Genomic DNA, 13,248 nt, shown 5'->3' with positions numbered 1-13,248 from the left:
GAATAAAATGACGGAGGCAATTCTTTCTTCTAGCCGAACACTTTTAACCTTTGCTTTACCCCTTTGAGCATTACTTATTCCTTCATACCCCTCTCTTGGAATCATTAATGAAAACGAAAAAAAAAGAAAAAAAAGGAAAATAATAACAAAAACAAAGGAGGCATGTGAACTACGTTTGACCTGATTCCTCAAAAAAAGGATACGTAGGCGCCTCACGGCTCGGTCATAGTGTAACCAAAAAATAAGAATCCCAGAGCGAGAAACTGGGGCAGAAGTTATGTTTGTAATGTTGGGAAAGAAGCTCGATTCCAAGAGTTGTAATAGTTTTTACCCATCAGAATTATTTTGAACCCTTTTGATGCCCCCTTTTGTTTTAGTCATAAACAAAAACTCATGTTGATGTCCAAAAAAAACCTCCCGATCAGAATCTGAGGAGTGCCAAGTCGGGTAAATGAAAGCAGAGAAAAGTCGGCAACGAATTGATAACCTAAAGAATCCCAAGCAAAGAGTCATATCAGTAACACTCCAATCTCCAGCTTAGAAAAATAAAGTGAGAAGAGTCTTATCGGTGAAAACCTTCACAGGCACCATAAGGCGACAGGAGTTGAGAGAAATGAGAGAGCCTCATCAGTGAAAACCCATCGAAGGGCACTATGAGGCGACAAGGATATAAAAGGGGCTAGCAAGATAAGATTGGCAAAAATGATCCGCATCCGGTGAGAGTTAGGTTTCTGCACATCCCCAGCAAAGTAAGGCCGTCAGAAAAATTGATTGATATAAATAGACTGGGTTGGTTAATCCAGAAATGCATGACATGATCATTGGGATTGATTATACCATTCAGATAAGTTCTATCTTTTTCTTTCCCCAACATTTGTTCAGAAAGACTTTTTCTTTTATCTTTTTGAAGTCATCACTTTTCATTTCTTGGTTTAAAGTGTTTTTTTCCAATAGTTTGTTTCTAGAAGGATTTTTTTCAGAGCTTACTACTAATTGCCAAAATGGTGCGAAGCAAAAGACGAGCAGGACATGCTAAAGATAAGGCAATGAAACGGAAAAGACGTTTGTTGCAAGACCAAATGATGAGTTGGTCTAAATGTCAAGGGGGTATAATGATCAAAAAAAAAACTGAAAAGCAACAATTGAGAAAACTGAGGATGAAGTTCCATGAAAATCCACAGCAGATCATCGAGATGCAAGAGCATCCTTGGCCGATCATCGACCAAGTTCCAAAAGGGTCGGACAACGCGGAGCGAGGAAAGAAGAGGGGGAAAACCACCCCCAGCGGGAATGTGATCACTAGCAGGAATGTGATCCCCAGCAGTAATATCATCCCCAATAAATAGTATCATCCCCAGCAAGTTCTGATAGTGTAATGGAACACCGAGCACGGAAGGGAGAAAAAAAACCCATCCCCAGCAGGAGTGGCACGACCACTCACCATGTTTTTTTAACTAACAAAATCTTTCTTTGATTTGAAGCAGGGAAAAAAAATGTTACGGATGGCGGAAAGACAGGCCATAAAGAAGATCATCAAACCGGGGAAGAAAATTTTCTCATTGCAAAAATTTTCTCAAAAATCAGGTACCCACTTGGGGAAGGAAGGAAGGCAACGCAGGTCTGGATAAAGTGATATCCCCAGAAATATTTCGGAGGAATGAAACACTAATTTTGAGGAAAGAAGTTCTGAAGGGAGATGATTCAAGTAAGAGGAAAAATGACTAAGGAGGCAGGAAATAATAACGCCAATAGAATGTTATACTTTAAGGAGTGTTGAAGTTGGGAGCCCGCCCATATAACAGAGGAATACATTTCAGTTTTTACATTTCAAGCGTTGAAGTTGGGAGCCCGCCCATAGAACAGAGGAATACATTCAGTCTTTTCATTTCAAGTGTTGAAGTTGGGAGCCCGCCCATATAATAGAGGAATACATTTCAGTCTTTACATTTCAAGCGTTGAAGTTGGGAGCCCGCCCATATAACGGAGGAATACATTTCAGTCTTTATATTTCAAGCGTTGAAGTTGGGAGCCCGCCCATAGAACAGAGGAATACATTCAGTCTTTTCATTTCAAGAGTTGAAGTTGGGAGCCCGCCCATATAACAGAGGAATACATTTCAGTCTTTACATTTCAAGCGTTGAAGTTGGGAGCCCGCCCATAGAACAGAGCAATACATTTCAGTATTACATTTCAAGCGTTGAAGTTGGGAGCCCGCCCATAAGAACAGAGGAATACATTTCAGTATTACTTTTCAAGTATTGAAGTTGGGAGCCCGCCCATAATAATAGAGGAATACATTTCAGTATTAATTTTCAAGTATTGAAGTTGGGAGACCGCCCATAAGAACAGAGGAATACATTCAGTCTTTTCATTTCGAGTGTTGAAGTTGGGAGCCCGCCCATATAACAGAGGAATACGTTTCAGTCTTTACATTTCAAGCATTGAAGTTGGGAGTCTGCCCATAAAACAGAGGAATACATTTCAGTATTACATTTCAAGCGTTGAAGTTGGGAGCCCGCCCATAAAACAGAGGAATTCATTTCAGTATTACATTTCAAGCGTTGAAGTTGGGAGCCTGCCCATAAGAACAGAGGAATACATTTCGGTCTTTTCATTTCAAGTGTTGAAGTTGGGAGCCCGCTCATATAACAGAGGAATACATTTACGTCTTTTCATTTCAAGTGTTGAAGTTGGGAGCCCGCCCATATAACAGAGGAATACATTTCAGTATTACTTTTCAAGTATTGAAGTTGGGAGCCCGCCCATACAACAGAGGAACACATTTTCAGATCAAACAGAAATCAGTAATCAGAAGGAATACAACAAAGATCTCCAGCATAACAAGCTTTAATATAAGAAGCAGTTGTCCTCAGCAGACATAACGGAATAATAAAGCTTATGCTCAAAAAAGGGAAAAGGCCAGTGTCGTCCCCAGCAATTTTCGAAAGAAAGGCACCAGGGAAAACACAAGACGACAAGAGTGAGGCAACCAGAGCAAAGGGAAGACAGATAAGATCTTGTAATCCGTAGTTTAACCTAACTTCTTGATTTTTCTTTTAAGCATGGTGTAATAAGGAGGTCAACAAACAGTAAAAGTAGCATGCAACAACAGTAACATTGCAGTCCCACGGTAGTCCCAGCTACCAAAACTTCCCGAACTACATTAACCTGATTCCCCTTTAGCCAGAGATATGTAGGAAACCTTTGAAGCAAAGGTTCGTTTAAATCTTTTTCAAAAAATGCTTCACACGGAGTACTCGGATGGGCAAAAATCGCTCGCTTTATCTTTGCACGATAACCCTTCGTGTCTTCGGGCAAAGAGGGGCAGCTGTAAGCACGTGATTTTTGCCCTATGAAAAAAATACTCCCAATAATTCAAAATAAAATGATTTTCCTTGGTGTGCAATTTTGAGAATTTTGTGACATTTTAGGATAATTATTTGTATTTGGCTGTGCATGTTTATTTGTTAAATTAATAAAAAATACAAAAATATGTCGCATTTTGTATGTAGGATTTAATTATACAATTGTTAGTAATTAAGTTTGTTTTACAAAAATTGAAAATTACAAAAAATAGGCATCTTCTGCATTTTTAGCATTTAATGTCCAAATATACAATTTTATGCTTAATTATTACTTAATTGTGCGATAATTGTTATTGGGAGTTAATTTGCGCTTTTATAACTTAATTTAGTTCTTAATAATAATTTAAGTATTTTTATAATTTAGTTTTAGAAAAATAAAAAAAGAAAAGAGGGCAAAAAATACAAAGAAAAATCGGATTGTGCCACTTCTTCAATTATGAGCCACAGACCCAAAAGATTGTCCAACCTTCTCATGACCCGGTCCACTTCAAACCGGGTCGACCCAGTCCATAACCCAACACCCCTATTATCTTACATTTCATAAAACAACACAAAACAAAAAAAAAAGAAGAGGAAAAACCCTAAAAACTAACCATCCCCCCCCCCCACCCTCTCTTTTTCTTCTCCAAAATCCCAAACACCCCATCCATGGCTGCCCTTCCTCACGCCTCCATCCCCTCACCCAACGACCACCCCCTCCAGCCCTTCGCCCTTACCCCGTCACACTCACACACACACGCACCAACAACTCCATAGCTGCCCTCCTCCATCGAGCTTCGTCATCGTCGAGTTTGAGCTCATCCATGGCTTCCCCTACTGCATCGTCTGCTCCTTCTTGCTGCGTTCCAGCTGCTTCTCCTTCTTGCTGTGTTCCAGCTGCTTCTGCTTCTTGCTGCGTCGAGCTTCTTCTGCTTCTTGCTGCGTCGAGCTGCTTCAGTTGTCGTTGTTGCGCCGCTACTGCTGCTGCCGTTGCTGCGCCGCTGCTGCTGCTGCCATTCCAGCTGAGCTGCTGCTGCTGTCGTTCCAGCTGCTTCTGCTTCTTGCTGCGTTCTTCTTCATCTTTCACCTCGACTGATGCTTGTTGCTTCGTCGTCTTCAAGTCCGTTTATGTCCAAGTTTCGTTGGTTTCGTTTAGAGTTCGCTCGATGTTCATCGTTGGTCATTTACGGTTAGTTGTTCTAAGTTTTATTTCGTCCATAATTTGTTTGATATTTTCAGATTTTGAATTAGCATAAGTTTTTTATTTTTCTTATTTATTTTTAGATAAAAATTGTTAGTTTAATTATATTGTTGTTAGATTTAAGCTGAAGATTCAATTTAATTATTTTTCAGTTTGTTTTATTAATTTTAAAAGGATTTAGTTTTAATATAGAAAGGTGTTAGTTTAAATCGTTTAAATCCGTTGTTTGTTGTTAATATAGATTTAATTCGTATTCATTTTTTGAAGTTCGTTTTTAATTCAGTGATTTAATGTGGAGTTATGTTTTGGTTTTAATTTTTGGATCATGTATCTTTGTTATAATTTTTGTTGGATTTAATTAAGAAAGATTAATTGATTATTTGAAGATTAGTGATTTGAATATGTTTATTTGTTTTGTTTAAGTTTAATTCGAAGTTTGAATAAAGTTTGTTTGTTATTATTGTTGAATCTTTTCATTTATGTTCATACTTTGTTTGGTTGATCTTGAATCCGAAATTTGTATAGTTTGATTTTCTTGTTTGTTGTTTATCATTTATGATTATTTCTTCAGCTTGCTTCATGATCTTGTTTAGTTTTAATATAGAAATTGTTGGTTGTAATGTTGTTAGATTTAATTTTAAGTTCAAATGATTATTGAATTTAGAAATCTGAATATACATGTTTGTTGGTGTTGAATCTGAAAGTAGGTTTGTTTGTTGTTAAAGATGTTGTTCAATCAAGATAATTTTAGTTGTTTCTTTGTTGTTCATCATTTAGTTTGAATTTGTTGTTGAACATTGTTAGAAATTGGTCATATTTGCTATATTTTGGTTGAGTTTGATTAATTGATTGGTTATAGCTGATGGGGGTAGTTTGATAAATTGCAGTACGTTCATGGGTAAAATGGTAATTGCAATAAGGTCGGAGGGGTAGTTTGAGAATTGAACATTTTGAATAATTCTTTACGTTAAGCATGTGGGATAAAATGTAATGGGGTATGGGTGATATAATTGTTTAATATAAATGGGGGACAAGACATAATGTAATGGAGGAGAATATGGTAATTGTTTATGTTAGGCATGAGGGACAAAATGTAATGGGTTGGGTTGATATATTTGTTTAATTTAGTGGGATTAAAATGGGGATGAGTGGGAAGATAATGGGTTTGGTAGGAGAAAATGGTTGTTTTATTAATTAATTAAAGGGTTTGAGGATGTGATATATATAGGAGGCTTGATCAGATTTTAGGGAGGACAAAAAGAGGACGGACAGATAGAGAGAGAGAAAAAAAAAAGATGAATATTTAAGAGAGAAAGAAAATTCCGAAAAATATTAAAACTTCCAAGAAAAAGAAAAGAAAAGAAAACTACAAATAAAAAAGGGAACTGAAAATTAGAAGAGAGAGTAGTACACACCTGATAAATATTCTGATATACGGGTTTAGAAATTAAGGGTTAAACATTAATTAGCCTTTCAAATCTGAAAATTCCCTTGGTTTCTGTCCATTGTTTGTTGTCGGTGTTTCTGGATTTTATTTTGATTTTCAAATCTGTTCCTGGGCTGTTGTTGCTGGGCTGTATTATTATTACTGCTGCTGATTCTCATCTTCATCTTCTTTTGCTTCCAATATCAGGTACACAACTGACACGCTGATTATTGTAAACTGAAACATGTAGCATAAATACGAAAATGAAGAGTTGAAGTTCCAGATTTATTTTAATTATATTCTTAATTTTATTTGTATATATAAATTGTTTAGCTTACTCTAATCAGAATCATGTAGCTGTTTAATATATATAGTGAAACATCGGACGATAGCTTAACGGACGAACTATCTATATATTGCCTAAAAATAAATAAATGGTGTAGTAACTTCGTCTAGTTAATTCGCTATTGTTGGATGATTACCATGTCTTAAAAAGCACGTTAGTTCATCAAAATAGACCATTTTGGAACTTGGAGGAATGTTGTTTAGTTAAATATTATTGGTTAATTTTAGCATGTAAATAAATTAAGACATTTTTTATTTTATTTTGTAGAGACAAATTTAATAGAGAATAATGTAGGCATTTTAGGATTGTCTTTTTAAAATAAATGAGATGAGCCTCGCCAAATAAAACACACAGATTGCTGAGCCCTCACAAAAATATATGTGCTAATTACTTAGAATTCGGGAGGTCCGTTTAGCGAATTTCACGGCCTTACCAAAATAATAACACGATAGTCTCTTTAGGCGCGTGTTTAATAGTTCACTTTCTTAAGCTTGGGTGTGCATTTCATGTGACCCAAATCCAAATCCCAAAACATCAAATAAAATGTGTTCCGGATTGTGGGTGCATTTCATGTGACGCAGTCCAAAGACGTGTTTTAAGCGATGTTCACATTCTTTTAAAAAAATAAAATAATAAAGTGGTAAAAAGTTAAAATTGGCACACCGGTTCATAATTGTATTAAAATCAGATAAATAAGCCGAATATGACAGTTGAGCGACCGTGCTAGAACCACGGAACTCGGGAATGCCTAACACCTTCTCCAGGGTTAACAAAATTACTTATCCGGATTTCTGGAACGCAGACTATAATATGGAGTCATTCTTTTCCTCGATTCGGGATTAAATTGGTGACTTGGGACACCCTAAATCTCCCAAGTGGCGACTCTGAAATAAATAAATAAATCCCGTTTCGACTGTCCTTTAATTGGAAAAACTCCCTTGCACCCCTCTCGGGGGCGGAAAAAGGAGGTGTGACAGCTCTGGCGACTCTGTTGGGTATTTCAATGCTGTCAACAATGCTATGGAGATGTTTAAAGCCTTCATGGCCAACCAGAACGAGAGAAGAGATGAGATTCCACCTCAATTAAATAGACAGAACAATTCTAAGTCCTCAAGAGTAAATGAATTTTTAAAGCTGAGTCCTCCATTGTTCTGTGGTACTATAGTTAATGAAGATCCAATGTTATGGCTGGAGGGTGTCAAGAAAGCCCTCCGAACGATGAAGGCATTTAGTGATGAAGTTATAGAGCTAGCTGCCTACCAGCTTAGAGATGTGGTTGGCGCTTGGTTTGAGATGTGGGAAAAGGAAAGAGATAAAGATGATGGTCCACCTACTTGGGGAAGAATTTGAAGAGGCCTTCATGGCTAATTTTATACCAGAAGAGGATAGGGAAGCTAAGGCTACAGACTTCGAGCAGCTTAAACAAGGGAATCAAAGTGTGCAAGAGTACTACATGGAATTCATAAGTTTGGCTAAGCATGCTCCTCACATGGACAAGACAGAAAAATCAAAAATCTTCAGGTATGTTAGCGGTTTTGCTTACCACATTAAGGATACGACATCAACTTCAGCCGTAAAATGACAGCTTTCTTCTCTGTTGTGGGATTCGCCAAGTACTTAGAAAAAAATAGATAACAGAGCATAGAAGAAAAAAAGCATAACATGAAAGATTGGACAACAGGTGGGTTTAAAGGTACATCCAGCGGAGGAGGAAGGGGTTCCTTTAATAAGGAGTCATTAGCACCAGTCCAACCAAATCATCCGTCAGGTAGTGGGTCTTACTTCAGACGTACTCAGAGTTATGGAACCAGTCTAGCCAGAATCAAAATTTTAGGACACCATCCTCATATAGCCAGAGTCATGTTGAGCAACATTCACAACAACAAGGTCTTTATGGTACATATAAGCGGCAACATTCAGGTCAATACAAGCTTGGGTTTCACGGTTGCTATCTTTGCGGAGACATTGGTCATATAAAGGCCAACTGCCCAAAGTCGCGACGTAATTTTAATGGGGGATCAACTCGTCCTTTTAGTTCCTCGGCTACTATAGTTACACCACCTCAGGCTTGTGGCTATCATAATCAGACCGAGCATGGGGCGGACAGAGGTGCAGATCGAGTTACTGAGGGCATGAGACAACCCCGTTTGTTCGCTACACTTGATCGTCAGAGTGCAGAGGCATTTGTAGAAGTTATTAAATGTATACTTCTAGTCTGCTCACATAATGCTTATTCCATAATTGATCCAGGTTCAACATTTTCGTACGTGACTCCATACTTTGAAATTCATCTCGGGCTAGAACCTGAATAACTTAGTGATCCATTCTTAGTATTTACTCCAGTTGGCAAGTCAGTGAAAGTCACAAGAGTCTATAAAGGTTGTATAGTTTTAGTCCAAGGTCACAACACCGAGGCTGATCTCATAGAGTTAGAAATGACGGATTTCGATGTGAACATGGGTATGGATTGGTAGTCTTCCTCTATTCCATGTTAGATTGTCGTGCCAAGATAGTCAGGTTCCATTTTCAAAATGAAGAAGTCTTAAAGTAGAAGGGTAGTTCCGCATCGCTTGTAGGTAAGATTATTTCTTGCCTTAAGGCACAACGAATAATCGGTAAGGGGTATCTCGCCTATTTGGCTTACATCATTAATCCAGAATCATAACCACCGGCTCTTCAGTCTGTTCCAATTGTTAGAGAATTTCTAGAAGTTTTCCCAGATGATCTTCTAGACTTCCTCGTGAAAGAATCATAGACTTTAGCATTGATCTCATACAAGGTACTCAGTCCATATCTATACCTCTTTATAGGATGACTCTAGCAGAACTTAATGAGTCAAGAGAACAGTTGAAAGACCATATTGATAAGGGCATCAGCAGGCCGAGTGTTTCACCGTGGGGTGCCTTGGTCAGGTATAAATTGGAATGAGGCCTACGTATTGGCTCCAGGAGTTTTGAGGTGAGTTGATACAACCCTCTACTAAAGTGCTTTAACTCACAAAAGTACGCATACAAGGTATTGATGAATTGCTTAAAATCGTTAATATGTACTTAATCGGATCGAGTGAGTACCTATTAACTTAGAATTGTTCTAGCTAAAGTTTAGATGATTTATTATGATATATGTGCATAAATTTTAAGATTTTTGTGTTATTCTTATATGCCATTTTCATGTTGAAAATTTATGAAGAAGAAACAATCTTTAGAAATACTTTTGAATATTTATTTCATTCTTATGCAATGTTTTACATTTAAGGATAACAATATGAGTATGTATAGGATGTTCCACAAAAGATTTATACTTGAAAAGTCACAAGAAGAAGTTTTAGAAAGAATTCTTTTTGGGGGTATCCTCTATTCTGAGAAAGGTTCATCGTCCAGGCCGAGGATCCTGACCAAGGCATTGACTTCCTGAAACTACTTGTGCCAAAGTAGGGAGCACACGAGCCGAGGGTCTCGTTGCTGAGACTTTACTTAGCCAGACTAAGGTATGATACACGAGCGCTGAGAACCATGAAGCGAGTGTCACCTCGTGGATTGGGCCTATTCGATCAGGTTGGGATCGAACCCGTGTCGATCACACGGTGATTAAGACAGAAATAACTCAAAATAGTTGAAACTCCCGAAGTATAAATTGAAGTATTTTTTTATAAGAAAGAAAAAGAAAAGAATTTCTTTAGAATATTCATAAAATGTTATTATGCAATTATTTTGGAATTGTCACTATAACAAAAAAGGCTTTTAGTAAAATACTTTTTAGCGGCAATAGAAATGGCCGCAAAATCATTTACCGACAATTAGTTTTTGGTCGTTGTATCTGTCATTGATACTCACTAAGTATAATGGATGGTACTGACATTCTCTTTTGGGAACTTACGTCAATTTGGCTTTCTCAAGACCAAATGGGTATCTACCAAGATAGTTGATAAGAGCTCAAGTCGGGTTGTTACTATCTCTATGTTGGTCTGCGGTACAATGTAGGAATCGATTTTGCATGAGATCAGGCTACAAGTTAGGACTCCCTCTCTTCCAGTGCTATTGGTGGGCTCCGCTTTTGTTCATGGAGTATTCCTTTGAGTCATCTTTATTTAGTTATTTCTTTGTTTACTTGGAGAACTAGCCGGGCAATCTCATGTCCTGAGTAGTGCGTCAGTTTATCAGTAGAGGTTTCATAGACATAGTCGGTGGGTTAAGTTTCAAATGTTTTTGATAATAACTTAGCAGTATTTCAGTGGTTACTACGAGCAAAGTTTTGGAGTTAGTTTATTTTAGATATTTAAATTAATTAAAAATATTTGGTTAAAGTATTGCCTTGTTGCATATAAAGTTTGAGTTATAATAGATTTGATAAGCGCAGATGGTTCGCTTGGTCAAGTTTAGTGATCGGATGCCGGTCATGACTTATTCAGGAAATGGGTCATGACATTTTTCAATTACCACTTGTAAATCTAGTTATTTTTGAATGTACATGCTTACCTTTTCAAAATATTCAAGTTGGGCCTGTTTCTTTTTAAGGTCTTTCTGCAGTTGTACTTTTTCCCCGTTTTATCCCATTGAATTATATTATGAAGAATTAATCCAAATAGCAGTCCACAAAATCTCTTAAATTGAAAATAGCTAGGGATGTGTGTGTGTGTATGTGTATATATATATATATATATATATATATATATATATATATATATATATATAATTGTGTATAATTTATGTATAATCTATATATACTGGCTACAAAAAATCTTACCGACTAATTGTGTAATTATCCCTTATATTATTGGATTTATCTTCAAATCTGGACTAGGTTCTCTTAGTTGCTAGGCTTTTTATCCATTCTTTAGCTTAATAGATATGGCCCATCTTTGAAATCCTGAATAAGGTTTAGGGGTTTAGGTTCCGTTTAGAAGAATTAACCCAAATAGTCGTCCACCCAAACACTTAAACTAAAAATAGCCAGTGGACGTATAATATATGTATAATAAATATATAATTTATGTATATGGTTAGAAAAAATAAATAAAGAATATGTCTGGTTATTTGTGTAAAGATCCCCAAGGTTTATAGGGGACAAGCAAGTCTAGAAATGACACCAAGTAGCCACTCTAAATGGCTACTATTTAAGAATTAGCTAATGTGTTATGACTTTTCAGTTTTTAGTTTAATTTTTCGGGACACAATTGTGCTGAATTGTCCTGAAATTAAAACTTTAACTTAAATTTTCAGAAAAAAAGTATTGGCTAATTTCTAAATTGTTGTTCTAAGAGTGATTATTTGTGTACATCAGAGTCCAGTGATTCGTAATCTTGGATAAGCTTATTGGACTATTATAGGGTCTTAGGGAAGTGACTAGCTAGTCATTTGACTCACTTGACTCGTTAGTTTGATTGGACTATAATCTAACCTTGCCTATGTGAACTTCTTCACATGGTCGATTCAAACACACACAAAAAGTAAGATAGTGATAAGGTTAATTGTTAAATTTAAAATAAACTAGCATAGAATTGAGATATAATTATTGTAGTTGGATTATAATCCTTCTCTTATGCTATTTGGGGTTGAGAGCTTAATGATCTTATCGACTAGTTAAGGGGCAAACATTCCAATTTCTGCAAGGAAATCATTTATAATTTTTGTCACGTCTTATATTTTACTTTTAGAAGAAAAGAAACAAAGGGCTGCATTGTTTCATTTGATAACAAGGAATAACCAATTATTCACTCATTAAAGAAGATGAAAATAGTTTAAATTCAAAATACAATTAGCCATCTTATCCCTGATTGTGTTGTGTAGCTATCACAACATCTGAATCTGACAGACTTTATAAGAAAACTTTCAACATCATATCCTTAATTCATAAAGATGCATACTGTTATCCTGACTCTCCAGAAATTTTCCTCAACAAAAAGTGTCTAGGTCCTTAGATGTTAAATATGTGGTCCAACAGATGTGTATTTTCTGCTGGATTTTTGTGAATAAGCTTTGTGTTGAGCTTTATGCTAATCTTTTTTGCTTATCCTTCCACCTTTTTGTATCAAAATTTCGCCTTATAATTGGTACATATGCGATATGTTGTTGTTTCTTGCTCAGTATAACCTTGACCTTCAAACACTTTGCTCGACCTAATTGCTTTTCATGTGAATTTGAGAATATTTTGGCATACAAATGTGAATCTTTTCATGAGAAAAATCTGACTTGGTAGGAAAGTTCTTTGAGTTTTTACGAGTGGCTAAAAGTGTGTAACTGATCAATAGAAGATGCATGCATCGAGAAATACAGCACATTTGTCACCAAAAAATAAATAAAGGAAAAAGAAGAATAGGGCTACGAATCTTGGAGAGCATTTCTACATTCTTCGTATACAATGAACTAGTACTATATTTTTTTTAGCATATTCTTTTAATTGCATGATCGCCTTTTTTTGTATCTGAGGATTAATTTGAGTTTAACCTTTGTACATTAACAGTGTAAATATAATTATCTTTTTTACCATTAGATTAAGATTACCTACAAAAAACAAGTAATAGAGATAACTGTGTACATATCTTGATTTGGTAACATAAGAACTGCAGTAGTCTTTAGTTTAATACACCAAAAAATATAAATCCGTCGCATTATTTTATATGAGAAAAGGATGGAATGGGCATAGCTGACAGTAGTGATGATTCCAGGAGTCAAGGACGGCTATGTCATTATATTAATTTCTGAAAATAATGCATTGAGAATCTGAGTCAAAATTTTGCATGACATAATGAATGCACTACTAGCTAGCGCTTGGGCACACACACATGACACATATTAGGATCTGGACAGTTGTTATTGCAGGATTCATGTTCTACTAAATATTGTTATCCTGAACTTGAGAAATCATGGATCCTATTTATTTCCAGTAGGAATTAATTTCTCCAGAAGGTGAGAAATTCATTGTTTACTCTCAT

This window comes from Nicotiana tabacum, chromosome 7, assembly GCF_000715075.1.
Source record: "Nicotiana tabacum cultivar K326 chromosome 7, ASM71507v2, whole genome shotgun sequence".
Lineage (NCBI taxonomy): Eukaryota > Viridiplantae > Streptophyta > Magnoliopsida > Solanales > Solanaceae > Nicotiana > Nicotiana tabacum.
The sequence above is the reverse complement of the archived record's forward strand: the minus strand, read 5'-3'. Positions refer to the sequence as shown.